At 34.5% G+C, this 16,974-nt stretch overlaps 1 long non-coding RNA gene and 1 pseudogene across 1 annotated transcript; both read right to left on the bottom strand.

Annotated features, from left to right (window-relative positions):
- Positions 1 to 1,224: 1,224 nt before the first annotated feature.
- LOC111374369 lies at positions 1,225 to 2,782 on the bottom strand. The gene is made up of 2 exons (XR_002699116.1): positions 2,518 to 2,782; positions 1,225 to 1,673 (listed from the first exon to the last, which is right to left on the bottom strand). It is a non-coding gene; the product is annotated as an uncharacterized LOC111374369 (long non-coding RNA).
- Positions 2,783 to 3,776: 994 nt separating this feature from the next.
- Positions 3,777 to 16,250, bottom strand: LOC111374351 (annotated as a pseudogene).
- Positions 16,251 to 16,974: the final 724 nt, after the last annotated feature.

Here is a 16,974-nt window from a genome sequence, read left to right as displayed (position 1 = left end):
ACAAACAATCTGCCATTGTTCTACATTCTTGAAGGCGTGAGCATGGACGGTTCGGATGAATGTAATTTCGACATTTTAGTAGGCTTATTGGACTTATTTTATCTGCTTCTTATGTCACTTCTGGCATTTTGTATTTTGAAACATGATTATATTTCTACATTCTTATTTCTTTTTTTATTGTGTAATAATTGGACCAAAAAAATTGAAGTTGTGCGACAACTGATTTGGAAAAGATGTTTGCAGTGTTTAATTAATGTGAAAACAGCTAGTCATAGTGAAGTCCGTCAAACTTTAGTAGAAAATGCATGCTTTTTGTTTTTGTGTTTTTGATAGCGAGGGAAGCTTGCTTCTTATTAACAATTTTCCCATGTAGCACCTTCAATGTTAGACGGGGAAATGACCGACATGATGGAAATGCGAATGGTTGCCAGTGAAGATCAAGTGACAAATGAACGAGAAGAACAAGGGCTCCAATTCATTTCGACTCTCATGATGACACGTGAAGTGCGGAGAGGATGCATGCAAGCTAGACCAGCATCTAATTTTCCCGGGCAGTCCGTTGCGTCTCACGTTCCAACTGATAAAGGCCAGAACGAATCGCATGACATAGAGGACATGGTTTGTGCGATGCTATCAACATGAAGAGGAGATCCGAATGTGGGGACAAACACAGTCACGCACAAAATGAATTGGAACATAAAATTCATTATGATGTAAATGGATTTTTTGTAAATGATGCTGCAATTTATGTAAATTAATACATGTAGCAATTTACCTTTTTTGGCCTTTGGTATCTATCTAGTATTACCTTTTGCCTACATCCATCTAGGTGAAAGGGAAAGTTAATTGACGTGCATTTTCAATTGGATAACACTATTTGCACATAGTTTTTTATACATTAAGGTATTCGTACACTCACATGGAGTGCGGTCCACTCGGATAAAATATTCGAGCAAGCCCCACCCCACATGAGTGTGGGACACTTTGATGTACAAAAAATTATGTACATCAAGCAAAGTCCTTTTCAGTTTGGCCATGCAAGTAAAGGATATCTGCATCCATCTAGGAGAAAGGAAAATTGGTACCAGCATAAATTCCTTCGACCATGCAAGTAAGTTTGTCGAGTATAATAGACGGAATGCTAGAGAGTGATGGACTTAAAGCATTTTTACAAAGTTGAATGAGATTTCACAAATATTTTAAAGTTCGGTGAAGTTTTGAAGATGCGACTAGAAGTTCACTTATATTTGAAATGATGAATCCCTTATTCGAGATATCATGGGAAAAATCACTCCAAAACCAATATATGTAGTCCAGAAACTAGCAATGCCGATTACAATAACAAAATGAATTTTACATTGCAAAAACTAGTCCAGAAATCTTGATAGGGTCGTACTAAAAACACTGCAAGATTACAATAACAACGGTACACCATGTCCATTACAATTTAATTTTTTTAACGAATAACATAAGCGGTTCAATTTCAATGAGCTCTTCCCTCTTGTTTCTCGTTCTTTTTATCTCATTTTCCCTTGCGGATAGTACCATTGAGTGAGATCCCCACGTCCTTTTCTCCATAGCAACATTCATCTTTTCCCTTCAATAATTTATTCTTGAAAAAATGGGACAAACAAACCGTCTAGGCTGATTGCTTAATTGGAAATAGAGCCCTTCTTACATTGCCAAATGCGACATGTAACATAGCAGAGTCAGCTTTGAGTTACTTTGGGATAAAGTTGGCTCAGAGAACAAAACTCACAATATTAAAAGATATTTCTGGGATCATAAAACCATCCAGGTAAATTTCTGGACTTTGATTTAAAATGCAGAAAAATGTACCAAACAAAGTAAAAAATTATGTTTCTTTGCTGCTGGTGTCATAGGATGACCCTTCTTTTAGGACCACCATCCTCTGGTAGAACTACCCTATTGTCGACTCTAGCAGGACATTAAACTCTAACTTAAAGGTCGACTAATCAATAGCTAAGTTTACGATAATTCTATGAAGTCAGTAGTTAAATGTTTAAACTTTCAATTCACTTTTCAAAATGTTGAATAGGCAAGTGGAGAGATCAATTACAATGGACATTGGCTCAATGAATTTGTCCCACTGAAAACATCAATATACATAGGCAAAAATGATGTTCATGCTGTTGAAATGATAGTAAGAGACTCTAGATTTCTCTACAAAGTGCTAAAGGGTTGGATCTCGATATGCTACTTCCGATTAAATTCCATGTGGCCCATTGATCTACTGTGAAATTAATCATGGCTTTCTAACTGTAGTTTTTAGCGGTTCATCATATTTTATTATTGATGACTAAATTGTATATTGTTTCTTTCCAGCTTTTACTGGGACAAATAATATAGAGATCATAGCTGCAGCAAACACAAACCCAAGGATCAAGGCCCGAGGGACATGTGGTGAGTACGAACCAAAATAACAATCATTTTAGAGTAGATATTGATAGTGAAACAATATCAGACGAAATCGACAAGGCAGCGAACAAATTTTACCTTTAATTCAGTTCAAATCACGGTCACGATTCAACAAACTGTTGATTATTGTATCTGCAGTTCAAATTTCGGCAGATTGTTTGTACCCTTCTCACCGATTGAATTGATTTCTGAAGTTAGGGTTCTTGAGTTGAAGTTGGGGATTGCAACCAAGAACAATTGATTTGGGGAAGATGATTGGTTGAGGTAAAATTAGGGTTTTTCGTCATTTGGGAAGATGATTTGGGAGGAGAAATTGAGATTATGATTTGCAGCAATGGAATTTTTATTTTTAAGTTGTGCTTCATAAAATTGGTAAGTCATGTTTGGTAAGGTTCAATTAAATTTTGCTGATGTGGAAGTTGATTTTCACTAACTTACGACTTGGAAAGAGTTAACCGGCCATTTCATTTTTTCATCCACTACATCAGCACGTCTATGAACGATTTTGATCGAGTAAGTGATGGAATTGGACAGAGCAAAGTTTATTGGCCAATGGGACAACTGATAAAGTTCAGTGAGCAAATCGTGACATGGTATAAAGTTGAATGGGCAGTGAAACATTTAACTCTTTGTTTTATTAACTCCTATGGATAGTTAACATTATGTGGTATATGAAAGCCCAAAACTAGCTAATCAAGAGGAGAGTGAATTTGTTATTGCATCTTTCGAAAATAATTCTAGGCATACAACCAACACTCACTTAAATATAGCAATTAATCAAATATTCGTAAATATGAAAAAGAGCAAAGACTAAAATGAAATCACAAGTAATAAATAAAAGCAAAGATAATTAAAAGGGAAGAGAAATCAAACGATATGATATGGAGGCTCGATCCAATACAATGATCTATGTCCCCCGTTACCAAGTTTTCCATCACGAGCAAGCATTTTTCACTATACTGATTGACTTATGGTGCAATCCAACCTTCTTACAACGCTTTCGATGACTTACAACCAATGAGCACTGATCCTTTTACAATATTGAGATTTTCGGGACCTCAACCTGACCCACAAGTTTGAAAATAAAGAGTCTACAAATAGAGACATCTCTTGTAATGAAGGATATATTCCAAGTTGAGTTCAATAAGAGAAGTTGGCTAATACTTTAGAAAAATGTCAATAATTGAAGCTAAAGTGTTAGATAAGAAAAACTTTGATGAATAAAATGATTTTCAAAGGTTGAATCAATAAAAAGTTTTTCTAATGTAAATGAGTTGAAAAGATAGATATAGAGAAATGATTGAGTAGTTAAGATCGATAGTATCTCAGTTTAATGCTCATGAAGGTCTATCCTTAAATGCAAAATGATTTAATATTTATAGCAGCAAAATCGTCAAAAATTCTGTTTTACCGGACGAGGGGACCGGATGTCCTATAGCTTACCAGATGGTTAACTAACCTTTTTTTTAGAAATCAGAAAGTTCAATTTCTAGACTTTTGGACAAACTTGCTGTACAGGACGTCCGCTAGGATTATCGAACCCGTCCTCTAGGCAAGAGTTACAGGATGTGTCTGCCAGAGTTACAAGACGCGTCCTCTAAGCCAGTTCGCGTCTGGCAGTTAGAAATTTCTTTTTTTAATGTTTTATAAGGGTGTAATCTCATGAAAGATGTTTCTAACTTGTTTTTCAATATTTTTGACATTTCTTAATTAGGTTCATGCAGAAAAAATTATTTATGCAAAAATTCATGTTTGTTGTGCGAATAAACTTTCTTGAGTTTCAAATGATGTATTTGTCAAATACTAAAGTGTTTTACCCTTACATTTGAGATCATTGTTTGATTTGATGAAGTGCTCGTTGACTTGTTGTGTAGTTTGACTTCTACTTTGTTCAATTTGCGAAAACTCCAAAAGCATCCTTTTATCTTCAATTTACTACATTTATCATAACTTTTATAATCACTCAAATACAATTGTTAGTAATAAACATAATTTGTTTGTTATAATCAAAATGAGAAGTCAACCATAAGTCAAAAGTATATAGATTCCGAACATGTAGATCTGAATGATTTTAATGAAACGATGACATTTATGACCAGCATACATATTAAATGCACGATACGTTATGATAAGTTTGGATGCCCAAGCATAAAAGACCTTACACATATCTGAATGGTTTTCACAATTTGGGGCAAGGACAAGCACAAAACGGAACATGTAACAAACAAATGCAGTTGAAATTGTTGCTTCAATGATAAATTTGATGCTTTCTTCAATCCAATTTCAGCTCTTGCGGCTGAAGGGATGAGCTGAAGGGATTAGGAGAATGTGATAGAACCTCGAATGAGTCTTCTAGGAGGAGATGTCTCTAGACGTGGCCTTCCAGTCCCAATGAAAGAGGTTCTCCTTTCTCCACCATTTAACATAAGAAACCAAAGTATCCAACGCAAGACTTTGGGTGCAAAGATCCTATATGGGAAAAATATGTTGTACTAGCTTGGATATTTCACATATAGATCCCCTGTACATGCCTCAGAGACGATCAACTTTGCAAACTTCTCTACTGGACCACGAGATACATGTACCTTACACAGAAACCTCGAAAAAGTTATGTTTATTTTGGAAATATCAAATGAGGTGTAAAGCAAGGATTTAAATAGCTCTAGTTTGTATTCGAATAAGTCGAGTTTTGCTGCCTTGGATGGTTAAAGATAAATATGATTATCATATCTCGAGAAAAGATTACATATTTAACTTGTATATTTGATATAAATTTCCATAACTGTACTCATGTCCCATACAAATTGCTAAACATATCCTAAAGCAAGATGGTATTCAATTGAAAAAAGGAAAAATACTATTTATATCGGGTTGCAAATAATAATATGTTAGGCTGAATTGAAAAGCTTTAATCTGATTGCTTGGTGGTAATAAAATGATTTAGAGAGAACCCTTGTATATGTTACTGTAAGTGTTATACCCTAGATCCAATCGATTTAGGTTGTAAACACTTTTAATATGTTTAATGCATTTAATTTTGGAAAAATATATTATTTATTTAAATTATTTTTGTGATAAATAATAGTAAATAATAGAGTCCGAAAATCTAAGTTTAAGTGATTTGCTAATCACAAGGAGTTGTGATTGTGAGATACAAATTACGTATGATTGGATTTTGAATAAACCGTCGTTGTAAGTAATAACGAGATACGGATATCGTTAATACAGATAGACCATTATGTGTGTCATTTCTTACTTATGAAGTGAGTAGCTGATCTCACGAGCTAAAGTGTGGTGACACTCAAATGAATACATGGATGTTTTGTTATAGAACAAAACATTGGAGACCCGCTAAGAGATTCCACATGGATAACTCTCTGAGTGTCAGTGGTTAATCTCTAACGTTCGGAAGTAGAATTGGTCCTATGACTTGAGGTCATCATAGTGACTTGTATGAAGACAGCCATACTTTGATGGTGTTGGATGTTGCTCTACTAAGGGCCGCTAATACGATATCGTTTGGGTATGTCAATAACCATATGAAAGTTGTGAATGATCAATAGATGATTCGTCACTCTTAGATAGTAAGAGATTGTGATCTGCATTTCGTTTAATTAAGTCAATAACGAAATCCTTGGCCAAGGTATACATAGAAGTCGAAAAGGAGTTTTCGACTTATATTGACTTAATAGCAGAATGAAAGATATGATCGATAATCGAAATTGACACACTTCCATATCTCGTAGTTGATCGGATCACATTGACGAAGAGATTATAATTTCACGGTAAACGAACAGTTTTGGTTTTGTCATATCACGTGACATTTTCCGTCACATGTGTTGCCCTGATACATTGTTAGATGTCAATCTAGGACGGCGAGTGTGAATTTGCGATAAATTAAAAGAGTGTTTAATTTATCAGTTTTGATTAGATCAAAATAATATTTCACGTCGTTAGGCATCGTAGTCGGGAACCTAATGGGTCGCACACAAAAGAGAATTGGAAAATTGCAAATTGCCAATTGATTAATTTAATAATCGTTGGATAAATTAATTAATTAGATTTGTTATTTATATTCACGAATTAATTAATTAGATCAATTAATTCACGAATCGAGTTTAATTAAATGGATTAATTAATTCACGGACCAAATTTAATTAAATGGATTAATTAAATATTAGATCGGATCGGGCCGAGCCTGTTTGGGTTATAAATACATGGCTAGGGTTTGATGTCCATAAGGTTTTCATTATTCTTGCTGGCACAAGAGAAAATACCTTAGCAGTTGCAGTCTATTCTCTGTGTGGATTTCATTGGAGGCTGGACAATTAGACAGCTGTGAGAGGCAAATTCAAGTTGCTGAAAAAGAATAATGCAAAGGAGGTTACAAAATCAAGAAAAATGTATATTTCTCATCACAGTTCTTATCTAAATATAAGGCTAAATCCTGAATGAGAATCGAAACTGTTTAATTTCGCTGTGCATATTTAAATAAATTCCCAACAGTGGTATCATAGCCAACTTTGTATTTGTTAAGAATTGATCTATCTATTAATTAAATTAAAAGTTGATTTAATCATGTTTATCCATGAATCTAGCAATTGTAGTTTTAATTTTATTTTTTCAGAATCTAATTTTGAAAAAAAAAATTTGGATCTAGGCGGCGGGTGGCGACGTGTGGCCGCGCGCGCTGCCTGTAGCAGCGGGATTAGCAGCGCCAGGGCGACGCAATGCTACTTGCAGCGCCTTTGCGTTGCTGGTTGGCGGCTGGTCTTATGTTCCGGCGTCGCCACTGGAGAAAACAAAAGAAAAAAAAAATTTAGGGTTTGGTTGGAGGCGGGGGCTTCCATTGCAATTAATGTAATTGCAAGCCCTGCCTGCAATTTTTGAAAGGGGGTCAATTTGCAATTTTTAAATGGAGGGCTTTTTTGCAATTTACGAATAATGAAGCCCCTATTGTTAATTTTTAAATTGGGTCAAATTTGCAATTTCAAAAGGTGTTTTAAAATTTGTATTTTAAAATTGGTTTTAAAATGATGTTTTAATTTGGTTTGACCCATACCCTAATTTTGACCCAAAATTAAAATTTATTTAAAATTTGACGACTTTTATATTTTGTTAAAATTAGATTTTAACTTAAATATTTAATTTTGATTGTTAATTGAATTTTATTTTATTTGGGAATTTTGTCCTAAATTAAAATATTAATTCAATTTTATTAGAGTTGGACTCTAATATTATATTAATTAAAATTTGATTTCAATTAATACCACTTCCCGATGAAAATTAAAATTTAGAGTATGACTCTAATTTAATAATTAATTAAAATTCGATTTTGATTAAATTACTTCGCCCAATAGTTATGGAATTAGAATTGGATTCTAATTCGGGATTTAGTTAAAATTTGATTTTAATTAAATAGGCCTGCCAATTAAGTTAATTAATTAATATGATTAATTAATTATTTAATTATTTCTATCCAAATTTTTGAATTAGTTTTGATGACTATAATTGCTAGATTTATGAGACATTGCATATAATATTAGAGTTATACATAGGAAACATTTATGTGATGAATGTTTATGGATGATTATGGACTCGACCACATGGATGTATTGAATGGTTGATTTACTTCTGATTGTTTTATGGGCCTGCGAGCTCTTTATTATATTGGACCTGCGAATCCGTTATTATTGTTATTATTATGGGTCTGTCAGTCCAATTTATTTTAGGCTTGCGTGCCAACTAGTATAGGATACATGTTGCAGCTTGACTAATTGAAGGCGCAAGAAGAGGTGGAAACCATGGAGATAGTGCATTGGTGTTGATCCAATGTTGTACCCCTTAGAAATTGATCAACTAGTCTTCCCTTTGGATCGGGAAAACTAGATAGAACAAGTCCATAATCATCCATACTATTAATTATTTATTCGCATAGTAGATGAATGTTTAAATATATATGTATATAATTACTTGATGAGACCATTGCACGTTAAATCCCTCATTAAAATATTAAGTTAGTATTATTTGCTTTCCATCATTATAGTGAAAAATGAGAATCCTAAATCGACCTTAGCTTGTTGAGTACACTCAAGGCTGGTCTATTAGGAATATGTTTGACACTATGAAATAATTGATATTTCTGAATGATGGGTTTTACTTAACTAAAATTTATCTTTTGTTGAGTACATCAAGGAGAAAAGTTTTAGAGACATGTTAAGCTAACACATAAGATGTGTGAAGACAAAAGAGTTGTCAACTTAATAATCTGAGAGTTGTATGGAGATAGAATTGATAATAATATCTTTTATTAGGATTTGTTGAATACACTCAAGATATTGATACAACGAATGGGATCCCAGCCCACCGGGAATCAAATGTGAATTTAAATAATTTATGTATGAGGGTCATGAATTTATTTTAAATAGTGGGAGCACGTTTAATTAAAGTCCATATTGAATTTGTACATATGCATTATAATACATATTAATTCTATATTTTTGGTCATTTACTGTTTTTGAATCATGAGTAATCATATGAATTTGAGAGGCATACGGGATGCCAATAAACTGACCGGACCAAATTTTCTCGATTGGCACCACAATTTGAGAGTTGTTCTCAAGCATGAGAAATTTGGATATGTCCTTGAGCAGTCCTTTCCAGTGATACCTACTGAAAATTCCACTCAGGAAGATGTGGCTGCTTACAACAAACACAGCGATGACGATAACACTGCGACATGTGTGATGCTTGCAGCTATGTCACCTGAGTTGCAGAAGAAACATGAGGGTATGGATGCTTACACTATGATTTTTCATCTCAAAGAGTTGTATAATGAACAATCTCGTGTGGAGAAGTATGAGACCTCTAAACAACTATACCGGTGCAAAATGGCAAAGGGATCTTCTGTCAGTGCTCATGTGCTGAAGGTGATTGGTTTCATTGAAAAATTGGGTTCATTGGGTTTTATCATGGATCATGAACTAAGTTTGACTTGATTCTGCAATCTCTGCCAGATTGTTATTCACAGTTCATTATGAACTTCAATATGAATAAGATCGAATGCACACTTCTTGAGTTGCTTAATATGCTTAAAACTGTGGAGCCCAATGTCAAGGCTAGCACTGGATATGTCTTAGCTATTCATTCCTCCAAGGGCACTAAGAGGAAAATCAAAGGAAGTTTTAAGAAAACATCCAAAAAGGCTAAGGTCAATAACAAAGCAGTCAAAGCAGGCAAGGACAATACCAAATCTGATGACCCATGCTATTACTGTGGAGTGAAAGGTCATTGGAAGAGGAACTGCAAGGCTTATCTCGCTAGTTTGAAGGGAAAGAAGTCTTCTGAATCTTCTACTTCAGGTATTTTTGTTATCGAGGTTAATATGTCTATTTCATTAGCTTCTTGGGTAATAGATACCGGATGTGGATCTCATATTTGTATAAATATGTAGGGACTAAAGAGAAGTAGACCACTACATAAAAGAGAAGTTGACCTGCGCATGGGAAATGGAGCAAGAGTTACTGCATTAGCTGTAGGGACGTACTTCTTATCAATGCCTTCGGGTTTAGTATTAGAATTAGAAAATTGTTATTTTGTTCCCGCCATTACTAAAAACATTATTTCTATTTCGTGTTTGGACATAAATGGTTTTTCAATTAATGTTAAGAACAATTGTTGTTCGTTTTATAAAGATGAGATTTTTTATTGTTGTGGTGTGTTGTAAAATGGAATTTATATTCTTGATGCTTAGTCGTCTATTATGAATATAGAAAATAAAAGGTATAAAAGTGATAATCTAAATAATACATACCTCTGGCATTGCAGATTGGATCATATTAACGACAAACGTATTTCCAAATTACATAAAGATGAATACTTGGGGTTAACTAATTTTGAATCATTTGACAAATGTGAGTTGTGCCTGTTAGGCAAAATGACTAAGTTCCCTTTTACTGGAAAAAGAGAAAGAACAACAAAACTGCTAGGACTAATACATACTGATGTATGTGGCAATGTCAATAACTGCCAGAGGTGGTTTCTCTTACTTCATCACATTCATTGATGATCATTCTAGATATAGTTATGTGTATCTAATGAAATTCAAGCATGAAGCACTTGAAAAGTTCAAGGAATTCAAACTTGAAGTAGAGAATAGACTGGTAAAAATATTCTCACGCTGAGATCAGATCGAGGTGGAGAATATTTAAAGGGAGAATTTTTAAATTATCTAAAAGAGAATGGGATTCTCTCGCAGTGGACTCCGCCATATACACCGCAACATAATGGTGTATCTGAACGGAGGAATCACACTTTGTTAGACATGACGATCTATGATGAGCCATGCAAACATCCCAACATTATTTTGGGGTCATGCACTAATTGTTGTGTGCTACACACTTAATCGTGTCCCATCTAAATTGGTCGACAAAACTCCATACGAGTTATGGAGAGGAAAAAGACCAAACTTATCTCACATGGGAGTTTGGGATTGTGATGCTTATGTAAAGCGAAATGAATCAGATAAACTTGAGGCTAAATCTGATAAATGCGTATTTGTGGGATATCCAAAAGAGACAATTGGATATCAGTTTTATAACCCCGTTGATAAGAAGGTCTTCATCTCAAGACATGTCATATTCCTAGAGAAAGAGTTTATTCTAGGAGAGGGCAGTGGGAGCAAACTAGAACTTGAAGAAGTTCAAGAATCCACAGATACTGTTGACCAATTAGACGAACCTGAGTCTGATCCTACACCTGTTGATGGACAGACTCTCGATCAGGATGTAGAGAACCCTGAGGACACTCCAGCTCAGCGTAAATCAAGTAGGATCATTCGACCTCCCAGAAGGTACGAATTCATGATTACTAATCAAGTATTATTAGTCGAGGATGATGAACCTACAAATTACGCAGAAACGAAGTCAAGTGTTGACTCGAAGAGATGGCAAGAAGCCATGAAATCCAAAATGAACTCAATATATGAGAACAAGGTTTGGATTTTGGTCGACCTTCCAGGTGGGATAAAACCGATAGGTTGTAAATGGGTTTACAAGAAAAAGGTCGATGTGGATGGAAACGTCCATACATACAAAGTAAGGCTAGTAGCGAAGGGTTACACACAAAGACAAGGCGTTGACTTTGATGAAACTTTTTCGCCTGTAGCCATGCTAAAGTCCATCTGGATTTTGCTTGCAATAGCTACATACCATGATTATGAGATATGGCAAATGAATATCAAAACTGCTTTCCTTAATGGAAACTTACAAGAGGAGGTGTACATGACATAGCCTAAAGATTTTGAATCCAAATGAGCCAACAAAGTATGTAAGTTAAATCGATCCATTTATGAATTAAAGCAAGCATCTAGGAGTTGAAATCTTCGTTTTGATGAGACAATCAAAAAGTTTGATTTTATCAAAAATGAAGATGAACCGTGTGTTTACAAGAAGACAAGTGGGAGCGCGGTCGTATTCCTAATATTAAATGTCGATGACATATTATTAATGGGAAACGACATCCCAATGCTTCAATTGATACAATTATGGTTGTTAAAGAATTTCTCCATGAAAGATATGGGAGAAACAGCGTATATCTTGGGAATCAAGATCTATAGAGATAGATCTAAAAGATTACTAGGCTTATCCCAATCTTCGTACATAGATAAAATCTTGAGAAGATTTAGTATGGAAGAGTCTAAAAGTGGTTTATGTTCCATGTTGTATGTGATTTACCTCTCAAAAGATATGTGTCCTAAAACACATGATGATTGGAGTCGCATGGATTAGATTCTTTATGCTTCGATGATAGGATCTATCATGTATGCGATGCTATGTACGAGACCAGATGTTTCATATGCTCTAAGTGTTACGAGTAGGTTTCAAGCAAACCCTGGTGAGAAACACTGGATAGCGGTTAAGAACACTCTTAAGTACTTGAGAAGTACTAAAGATGTGTTCTTGATCTATGGAGGAAATGAACTGAAAATTCATGGGTATACTGATGCTAGCTTTCAAACTGACAAAGATGATAGCAAGTCTCAATTAGAATATATGTTTACTCTCAAAAATGGAGCGGTTAGTTGGAAAAGTTCCAAATAGGAGACAACCGCTGATGCAACAATAGAAGTCTAGTACATTGCTGCTTCTGAAGCAACGAAGGAAACTGTCTGGATCAAGAAGTTCATTAATGAACTTGGAGTCGTTCCTAGCATTGTTGATCCCATACCTTTATATTGTGATAACAATTGAGCCATCGCACAAGCAAAGGAACCGAGGTCTCATAAACGATCCAAACATGTGCTAAGGCGATATCATCTCATCAGGGAGATTATACAAAGAAATGACGTAACGATTGAGTGAGTTCCCACAGATGACAATATCACAGATCCACTGACAAAGCCGTTGTCACAATAGAAATATGATCGTCATGTGGACGCTTATGGTATTAGATACATGAGTGATTGGATCTAGTACAAGTGGGAGTTTGTAAAAGTTATGCCCTAGATCCAATCGATTTAGGTTGTAAACACTTTTGATATGTTTAATGCATTTAATTTTGGCAAGATCTACTATTTATTTAAATTAATTTTGTGATAAATAATATTAAATAATAGAGTCCGAAGATCCAAGTTTAAGTGATTTGCTAATCACAAGGAGTTGTGATTGTGAGATACAAATTACGTATGATTAGATCTTGAATAAACTGTGGTCGTAAGTAATAACGAGATACGGATATCGTTAATACAGATATACCATCACGTGAGGCATTTCTTACTTGTGAAGTGAGTAGCTGATCTCACGAGCTAAAGTGTGGTGACACTAAAATGAACACGTGGATGTTTTGTTATAGAACAAAACATTGGAGACCCGCTAAGAGATTTCACATGGATAATTATCTGAGTGTCAGCTGTTAATCTCTAATGTTCAGAAGTAGAATTGGTCCTATGACTTGAGGTCATCATAGTGACTTATATGAAGACAGTCATACTTTGACGGTGTTGGATGTTGCTCTACTAAGGGCCGCTAATACGATAACGTTTGGATATGTCAAGAACCATATGAAGGTTGTGAATGATCAATAGAGGATTCGTCACTCTTAGATAGTATGAGATTGTGATCTGCATTTCGTTTAATTAAGTCAATAACGAAATTCTTAGCCAAGGTATACATAGAACTCGAAAAGGAGTTTTCGACTCATATTGATTTAATAGTAGAATGAAAGATATGATCGATAATAGAGATTGACACACTTCCATAACTCGTAATTGATCGGATCATATTGACGAAGTGATTATAATTTCACGGTAAACGAACAGTTTTGATTTTGTCACACCACGTGACATTTTCCGTCACATGTGTTGCCCTGATACATTGCTAGATGTTAATCTGGGACGGGGAGTTTGAATTCGTGATAAATTAAAAGGGTGTTTAATTTATCAGTTTTGATTAAATCAAAATAATATTTCACGTCGTTAGGCATCGTGGTCGGGAACCTAATGAATCGCACATAAAAGAGAATTGGAAGATTGCAAATTGCCAATTGATTAATTTAACAATCGTTGGATAAATTAATTAATTCACGGACTGGTTTAATTAAATATTAAATCGGACCGGGCCGAGCCCGTTTGGGTTTATATAAATATATGGCTAGAGTTTGAGGTCCATAAGCTTTTCATTATTCTTGTTGGCACAAGAGAAAAAATCCTAGCAGTTACAGTCTATTCTCTTTGTCGATTTCATTGGAGACTGGACAATTGGACAACTGTGGAATGCAGATTCAAGTTGCTGGAAAAGAATAATGCAAAGGAGTTTGTAAAATCTAGAAAAATGTATATTTCTCATCACAGTTCTTATCTAAATACAAAGCTGAATTCTGAATGAGAATTGAAAATATTTAATTCCATTGTGCGTGTTTAAGTAAATTCCCAACAGTTACTACTATGTATGAGGTCAATTTACCTCTGTTTCTTCTTTCCATTTCATCTCTACACCTTCTTCCACAATGAATTTTCCTCGAGTCATTTCAGTTCCAATCCAACAATGGGTTGCAATAGTTATTCAGACTCCATCCTTCACTTCAAACCTCAACGTCTCATAGAAGTTCGCAAGTGCTGATTTTGCAGCCTATTTGTGAAAATATGAGGAAAAAACAAAAAAGTTGTCATTGCTCAGTGATATTAAGAGTTAATTACTACAAGAGTTAAGATGTTTTCCACACCATTGAGTTATTGCAGTTACTCATTCATTCTAATAATCCAATGGGCTATTGGAAAGGAAAGTCGATCTTGGAATTGGAACCAAAGCAATTATGCAGACACCATAAAAACTCACAGAATACAAGCTCATCCTTGGCAAAGGTAACCAATTTTCTACTGGTGCATTCACTACAACCCCATCCACTCGTTTTTCGGAGATAAGGGATTGCAACATAGGTTGGATAAGCCTTATCCCAAAAGTTTATGTCTTGATAATATACAACAACTTTAAACGAAGCTAAACCATAAAATAGAAAATATATTGACTTGGAAATGAAAAATAATTTTTTTAAAAAAATCTAAGTTGAATGAACTCTAGAAACAACTCAAAGGGCATCTACTTTTAGACGATACCATTAAAATGGGAAACAAGCTGGAGTCTGTATCTTCCTCAAAGTAGAAAGTATGTGCCAAACTTGTTGTGTTTACTAAATGATCTATTGCAAGAGGAAACAAGAAAAATTCATGACTGATGTTATATACATGTAAGTCTGAGGGACAAGTACACAATTGTATTGTAAGTTTATACTAGTGTGAAGAAATGAAAAAGAAAGTACTCAAGTCAGTAATACGAGATCTCTCCTTTATCCAAAAAATAAATACAAGCAGGCATGGTTGAAGTAAATCTTGTTTTAATTGATAATACATATTTCAAATTCTTATATCATATAAATCTAAGCTTAGAGCAATAGGCTCAAATCTTCTCATTTGTTAGGCAAAGAATGGCAAAACATATTGAAAGGAAAAGGGTGTAATGCTCAAGGCTTACCACACCCGAAATAGTTGATTGTCTCATTGATAAATCTCCTACAGTCATCTTCCTTGACAGCATCTGCAGCCATTATCAACACATGCCTTGCCCCCAGCGTTCTTGCACTCTCACTTATTCCTCGAATCCTATGCTCTCTTCGAGCTATTAATACAAGATTTGCCCTCCTCTTTGCATACTCATAAGCAATTTTCTGTGGTTGTAAGAGATGGTCATTCTTAAAGTTTTCAAGGCACAAGTACAGGTGAAAGAAAAATACTTTATTTAATCATTTGCTTAAATTTATTCCAGCATTAGACAAATCAACGAGAAGTTCCTACATTTCATAAACATCGATGATTTCTTAATCTAATACTTGATTCCATCCCAAAGACGAATTTTTGTGCACAGATGACATCTATATCATACTTTGCCTATTTTCCTAATTTTTAAATCTTAATTTTCAGAATAGTACTGTAAAAAATATTGAAACTTGACAAGTAATTAAAAAAGTCTTCAATTCTAAAATTTTGTTCATTCTAATCATCCATGGACTCGAATTCAGTATTGTGGATGAGATAAAAGGAAAACAAAATTGATAGAGTGGAGCTAGATGATTACCTCCCCAATCCCAGAGAAAGCTCCAGTGATGACTACCACTTTGTTGTACATATCTTCAGAAGTGAAGAAAGTATTGTAAATCCATTCATGAGTATCAAAGAAAGTCAAGGTTGGCCAGGCAAATGTGAGCATGACCTAGTTTGCTGGAGGCACCACAAAATTAAGCGCAGTGGTTATCAGATCCATTTCTATGAGAAGGTAGATGATGATGATGAGAAAAAAAAAACTGGTTGAAGATTAGCTAGCTACATGCAAAAGTGGGTGGTGAAAATGGAAGATGATGAATGGAGGAGTTTATTTTTTGGAACTTCTACATGAGGGATTCAATTCAATTGATGCTAATGCTAACATGACACATTCACTTGTTACAAGGATAGAAGAGGAAACTTTTTGAAATTTTGCCATTTGTATATGAAAATGGTTCTTGTACAAAACTATTTATATAATGACGAGGTGTCAAAGTGTGAATGGGAAAATTATTTGATAGATGAAATTTTGATCCCGTGAAATCTTGTCATATCATTTGTTGATAATCCATTATGTAAATTGTTATGTATACGTAGCATAACCCATTGTATATTTCTAAGCTCAATCATGCAATACAAATAGACTTAATAACAGGTTAAAATTAGGTAGAAAAGTGGCACAACATCATTATACAGTTTAAACAAAAAAAATTACCCACACAAGTGTTGACAACTCAACATTTGTCACAACACCTATTTGCAATACCTATTTGAGTAACATTATTCTTCTAGGTTAACATTGTTGTTGACATTTGATGAGTTGTAAAAAAGTGATTGGCTCCAGATCTATTTTAATTTTTAAAACTCTCAAATGACACTTTGCCACGTGACAAAGTGTAAACCATAACGTCGAACAAAGTGTCCACCAAGTATACTTGTTTTAA

This window comes from Olea europaea, unplaced genomic scaffold (genome assembly GCF_002742605.1).
Source record: "Olea europaea var. sylvestris unplaced genomic scaffold, O_europaea_v1 scaffold124, whole genome shotgun sequence".
NCBI classification, from domain to species: domain Eukaryota; kingdom Viridiplantae; phylum Streptophyta; class Magnoliopsida; order Lamiales; family Oleaceae; genus Olea; species Olea europaea.
Note: the sequence above shows the minus strand (reverse complement) of the source record. Positions and strands in the feature narration are given on the sequence as shown.